Source organism: Salvelinus sp. IW2-2015, unplaced genomic scaffold, assembly GCF_002910315.2.
Source record: "Salvelinus sp. IW2-2015 unplaced genomic scaffold, ASM291031v2 Un_scaffold3917, whole genome shotgun sequence".
Lineage (NCBI taxonomy): Eukaryota > Metazoa > Chordata > Actinopteri > Salmoniformes > Salmonidae > Salvelinus > Salvelinus sp. IW2-2015.
Window position 1 is genome coordinate 37,255 of NW_019945191.1, and position 6,000 is coordinate 43,254.

Below are 6,000 nucleotides of genomic sequence, written 5' to 3' on the forward strand. Positions count from 1 at the left end.
CATTGTTACGCTGAAGTCCAAAGCGTTTATAGAAGTGTATCAGTTCCAACTGATATTGGTCCATTATTTACATGTAGTCAGTCAGTAGCCAACAAGCTTTCCTCTCCCAGGACTTGTCCCATCTACTAAATTRTCGCATAYACATTTAACTTCCCGCCCATACATTCAGTGTGTGTTTATGAAAGAGCAGGAGGCTGACAGACAGTCTGTTGTGTTTCCATTGTCCAGCTCATCAATCAAGCTTAAACTAATTGCAAAAGCCAAGATCCCAATCCCGGCAACAACGGGGCCCGCCAAATATTCCCAAGCATCGTGGAGGAAAAACGACTCAATTCAAAAAGGAATTCCCATCGACAAACAGCCACACTTGTTTGTGTTTGTGTGTATGTGTGTGTGCGCGCACATCGCCTCTCATCACTCTCCCGTGGTCTTCTTCGTTGGTCTGAATGGGACTTCATTGATTTTCTCGATTAAGAACCTTATCGAGCAAGACTTTGAGCGATCTAGGCGTGCTGCTGATCATTTGTGTCGCGGGGTGTTCTTCTTCCGTTTTCTTTTGAAGAAGCAACAGCACCTTTAGATGGGGAGAGAGACTGGTTAGAAGCAAGCCAACACRGGATACWATGACTGGGTCATGTCCATTAGGCACCAAACGGAAGAAAACAGACTAAAGCAGTGARGGGTCTAACCTAAACTTGTCCAAAARTTTGTTTTAAAACGTGCCCGAATGAACACCACCCTGGTAAACTGTTAAAGTGAGAAGTKATTTCATTTCAACATCTAGAGGACAAGAGGAGAAATGTGTTACACACTASCTGTGTTTACACAGGCAGCCCAATTCTGATCTTTTGCCCAATTATTGGCAAAATATTATTTGATCTGATTGGTCAAAAGACCAATTAGTGGCAAAAGATCAGAATTGGGCTACCTGTGTAAAGGCAGCCAATGACCATCAGTGTACACAGATTATACTGGCCTCAAGGGTTAGCAACAATAGCCAGGTCCCATGCTGTATGTGCCGTCTTCTGACTAGCCTTGCATGCCTGTATGTGCTGTCTTCTGACTAGCCTTGCCTGAATGGACACTAAAATGGCATCGCTAGACAGAGGAACTGACCTGAAGCCAGGTTACAAGAACATAGATGAGTAAATGGATGCCATGAGATGTTAATTTGTTAGATCCGTTCCTTCTAACCAACATCAGAACACCTCTAGGAGTAGAATCAACATGAAGGACTGACTCGGGGCTTAGAATAAATAAGAACTACGGCGATGGTAGAAGAAAACACATTATACCAAGATCCCTGACAGAGTGGAGTCAAAACAGTTCTAAGAAGAACCTACAGAGGGCATCTGAGGTAAAGGACAAGTGTGTTTAGTACAGTGGTGTGATTAACAACAGTGGTGGAGACACAGAGCACAGGCAGAGTGAGCCTAATGAGATGATTATTACAGCATGCAGCGAGTGGCATAGGTCAGCCATGCTCTACAAACAACCAGTGACTGGCTACAAGAAAAATCAAGGATGTCTTTTTAAAAGGCACAGCTTTGAGATGAACCCTAAGGAAGTCATTTGCTATTCTCAGGTGCCTGTCAGTTAATTTTAGTAAATATTTAAGGTGCCCTGCTAGCTAGTAGGTTTTAGTAAATATTTAAGGTGCCCTGCTAGCTAGTAGGTTTTAGTAAATATTTAAGGTGCCCTGCTAGCTAGTAGGTTTTAGTAAATATTTAAGGTGCCTGCTAGCCAGTAGGTTTTAGTAAATATTTAAGGTGCCCTGCTAGCTAGTAGGTTTTAGTAAATATTTAAGGTGCCTGCTAGCTAGTAGGTTTTATTAAATATTTAAGGTGCCCTGCTAGCTAGTAGTTTTATTAAATATTTAAGGTGCCCTGCTGCTAGTAGTAGGTTTAGTTACATATTTAAGGTGCCTGCTAGCCAGTAGGTTTTTAGTAAATATTTAAGGTGCCTGCTAGCTACTATGGTTTTAGTAAATATTAAACAGTTGCCTGCTAGCTAGTAGGTTTTAGTAATATGTAAGGGCCCTGCTAGCTAGTGGTTTTAGTAAATATTAAAAAGGTGCCCTGCTAGCTAGTGGTTTTAGATAAATATTTAGGTTCCTGCTAGCTAGTAGGTTTTAGTAAATATTAAAAAGGTGCCCTGCTAGCTAGTAGGTTTTTAGTAAATATTTAAGGTGCCCTGCTAGCTACTAGGTTTAGTAAATATTAAACAAGTTGCCCTGCTAGCTAGTAGGTTTAGTAATATTAAAAGGTGTCCTGCTAGCTAGTAGGTTTTAGTAAATATTAAACAAGTTGCCATGCTAGCTAGTAGGTTTTATTAAATATTAAGGTGCCCTGCTAGCTAGTAGGGTTTTAGTAAATATTTAAGGTGCCCTGCTAGCTAGTAAGGTTTTAGTAGATATTAAAAGGTGCCCTGCTAACTAGTAGGTTTTAGTTAATATTAAACAAGTTGCCCTGCTAGCTAGTAGGTTTTATTAAATATTTTAAGGTGCCCTGCTACTAGTAGGTTTTAGTAAATATTAAAAAGTTGCCTGTTTAAAAGGGGCTAGTGGTTTTATTAAATATTAAGGTGCCCTCGCTAGCTAGTAGGTTTTATTAAATATTTAAGGTGCCCTGCTAGCTAGTAGGTTTTAGTAATATTTAAGGTGCCCTGCTAGTAGTAGTTTTAGTAAATATTAAGGTGCCCTGCTAACTAGTAGGTTTTAGTAATATTTAAAAAAGGTGCCCTGCTAGCTAGTAGGTTTAGTAAATATTTAAGCGTGCCTCCATAACGAAAACAAGGAATTGACAGCATTTCCAAATACACTGCTCAAAAAAATAAAGGGAACACTTAAACAACACAATGTAACTCAAGTCAATCACACTTCTGTGAAATCAAACTGTCCACTTAGGAAGCAACACTGATTGACAATAAATTTCACATGCTGTTGTGCAAATGGAATGACAAAGGTGGAAATTATAGGCAATTAGCAAGACACCCCCCAAAAAGGAGTGATTCTGCAGGTGGTGACCACAGACCACTTCTCAGTTCCTATGCTTCCTGGCTGATGTTTTTGGTCACTTTTGAATGCTGGCGGTGCTGCTCACTCTAGTGGTAGCATGAGACGGAGTTCTACAACCCACACAAGTGGTCAGGTAGTGCAGTTCATCCAGGATGGCACATCAATGCGAGCTGTGGCAAAAGGTTTGCTGTGTCTGTCAGCGTAGTGTCCAGAGCATGGAGGCGCTACCAGGAGAACAGGCCAGTACATCAGGAGACGTGGAGGAGCCGTAGGAGGGCAACAACCCAGCAGCGGACCGCTACCTCCGCCTTTGTGCAAGGAGGTGCACTGCCAGAGCCCTGCAAAATGACCTCCAGCAGGCCACAAATGTGCATGTGTCAGCATATGTCTCACAAGGGGTCTGAGGATCTCATCTCGGTACCTAATGGCAGTCAGGCTACCTCTGGCAAGCACATGAGGGCTGTGCGGCCCACACCATGACTGACCCATCGCCAAACCGGTCATGCTGGAGGATGTTGCAGGCAGCAGAACGTTCTCCCACGGCGTCTCCAGACTCTGTCACGTCTGTCACATGTGCTCATGTGCTCAGTGTGACCTGCTTTCATCTGTAGAGCACAGGGGCCAGTGGCGAATTTGCAATCTTGGTGTTCTCTGGCAAATGCAAACGTCCTGCACGGTGTTGGGCTGTAAGCACAACCCCCACCTGTGGACGTCGGGCCCTCATACCACCCTCATGGAGTCTGTTTCTGACCGTTTGAGCAGACACATGCACATTTGTGCCTGCTGGAGGTCATTTTGCAGGGCGCTGGCAGTGCACCTCCTTGCAAAAGCGGAGTAGCGGTCCTGCTGCTGGTTGTTTGCCCTCCTACGGCCTCCTCCACGTCTCCTGATGTACTGGCCTGTCTCCTGGTAGCGCCTCCATGCTCTGGACACTACGCTGACAGACACAGCAACCTTTTTGCCACAGCTCGCATTGATGTGCCATCCTGGTGACTGAACTGCACTACCTGAGCACTTGTGTGGGTTGTAGACTCCGTCTCATGCTACCACTAGAGTGAGAGCACCGCAGCATTCAAAAGTGACCAAAACATCAGCCAGGAAGCATAGGAACTGAAAGTGGTCTGTGGTCACCACCTGCAGAATTCACTCCTTTTTTGGGGGTGTCTTGCTAATTGCCTATAATTTCCACCTTTTGTCTATTCTTTGCCAACAGGCTTTTGCACAACAGCATGTGAAATTTATTGTCAATCAGTGTTGCTTCCTAAGTGGACAGTTTGATTTCACAGAAGTGTGATTGACTTGGAGTTACATTGTGTTGTTTAAGTGTTCCCTTTATTTTTTTGAGCAGTGTATATATACTTTTTTTACAGAAAGAACTCAATAGCCTATATTAAAGTCAATGTATGAAAAGCACAGTTTTATTTAAAGAATGATATCATTAGATATTACCTAACCCATAGATTTGCATGAAAATGATTTTTATAACCCACTGGCCTATATCAGTAGTGGACATATGGATCACTCTTTTTAATCTGTTTTTCACAGTATAAGAGCAGGGTCCCTTCACAGTGTGTACTAGTCAACTACACTAGCAGCCTAGGCTGGTCCACTCCCTGTCCTGTCCCATGGGTATGGTATGGACTAGGAGAGAGGGACTCACCACAGGTTGAGCATTTTCACGCAGCTACAGAGAAGAAAGAGTGTAGAGAGAAAAGACAGATTAATACAGCAGTCGATGGGACAGACCATGCCACACACACAACATACACAAGTGGARACAGGGGGCAGGGTTCAAAAGGTTGAAGACTCAATGGCTCCGACTCTTAGGTTCTAGAGCTAACTACACCGGTTTAGTTCTAACGAGTTCTAAGGACACTATTCAAATGATGTATAACCTCACTCTACTTCAACATACTGTATCACGGACGCTCATTACCACAAGCAAGACTTCCAAAATCCTTTCGGAACGGATGTAGAAAGGATTACCAGAGAGTGAGGGAGGGAAGGAGAGAAACAACAAGAGAAAAATAGAGCTTTACGCCTCATTGCTATGGAAACCCTGTTGTCACATTAATTGAACTGTCTTCTGGGGCCCTGGCTTTCAATGCAGTGGGATCATATCAAAGAGGAAGTCTATTGATGACGGGAAAATCAAAGGGCCAGCGGAAAACATATCAAAAGGGTATATGAATGAACAAGTGGGASACAAACCAATCACCTAACAATTTCAAACATATTTTCTAACGCCCTTTATGTCAGCAATGCCAAAGAGCAAGCAATGCAGACGCACGGTGGCTAGGAAAAAATCCCTAGAAAGGCAGGAACCTAGGAAGAAACCTAGAGGGGAACCAGGCTGGGGGACAACAGACACTGGTGGATTAGATTATATCGAAGGACAAAACACTCAATGTTGTCATTCACTATGCTGTGTATGTTACAGGTATTTCATTCACCAAAAATGTCAGTAGGTCCATCTAATTTTGGGTAATCCTAGAGATATTACATGATATGCACTGAGTTTTGATATGCTCATTGCATTCTATGAGTTTTCATTTGTTCTTCTCTTGCTGCACTGAGCTTATGAGAAGTGAGAGTCTCCCCTACTCCCTCTGCTTCACCTCTCCTCCTCCATCTCTCTCTTCTCTCTCCCCTACTCCCTCTGCTTCACCTCTCCTCCTCATCTCTCTCTCTCTCCTACTCCCTCTGCTTTACCTCTCCTCCTCATCTCTCTCTCTCTCCTACTCCCTCTGCTTTACCTCTCCTCCTCATCTCTCTCTCTCTCCTACTCCCTCTGCTTCACCTCTCCCTCTCCTCCTCATCTCTCTCTCTCTCTCCTACTCCTCTGCTTTACCTCTCCCTTACACTGTCCCCTCTTTGTGTGTTGCTTCCTGGTTGTGTACTTTCTAAGCCTGTGTCCTGCGTGTCCCTATTACAATCCTTTGTCTTGGTAAGGTTGGGACTGCTCCTTTATTCCCCCCCCCCCC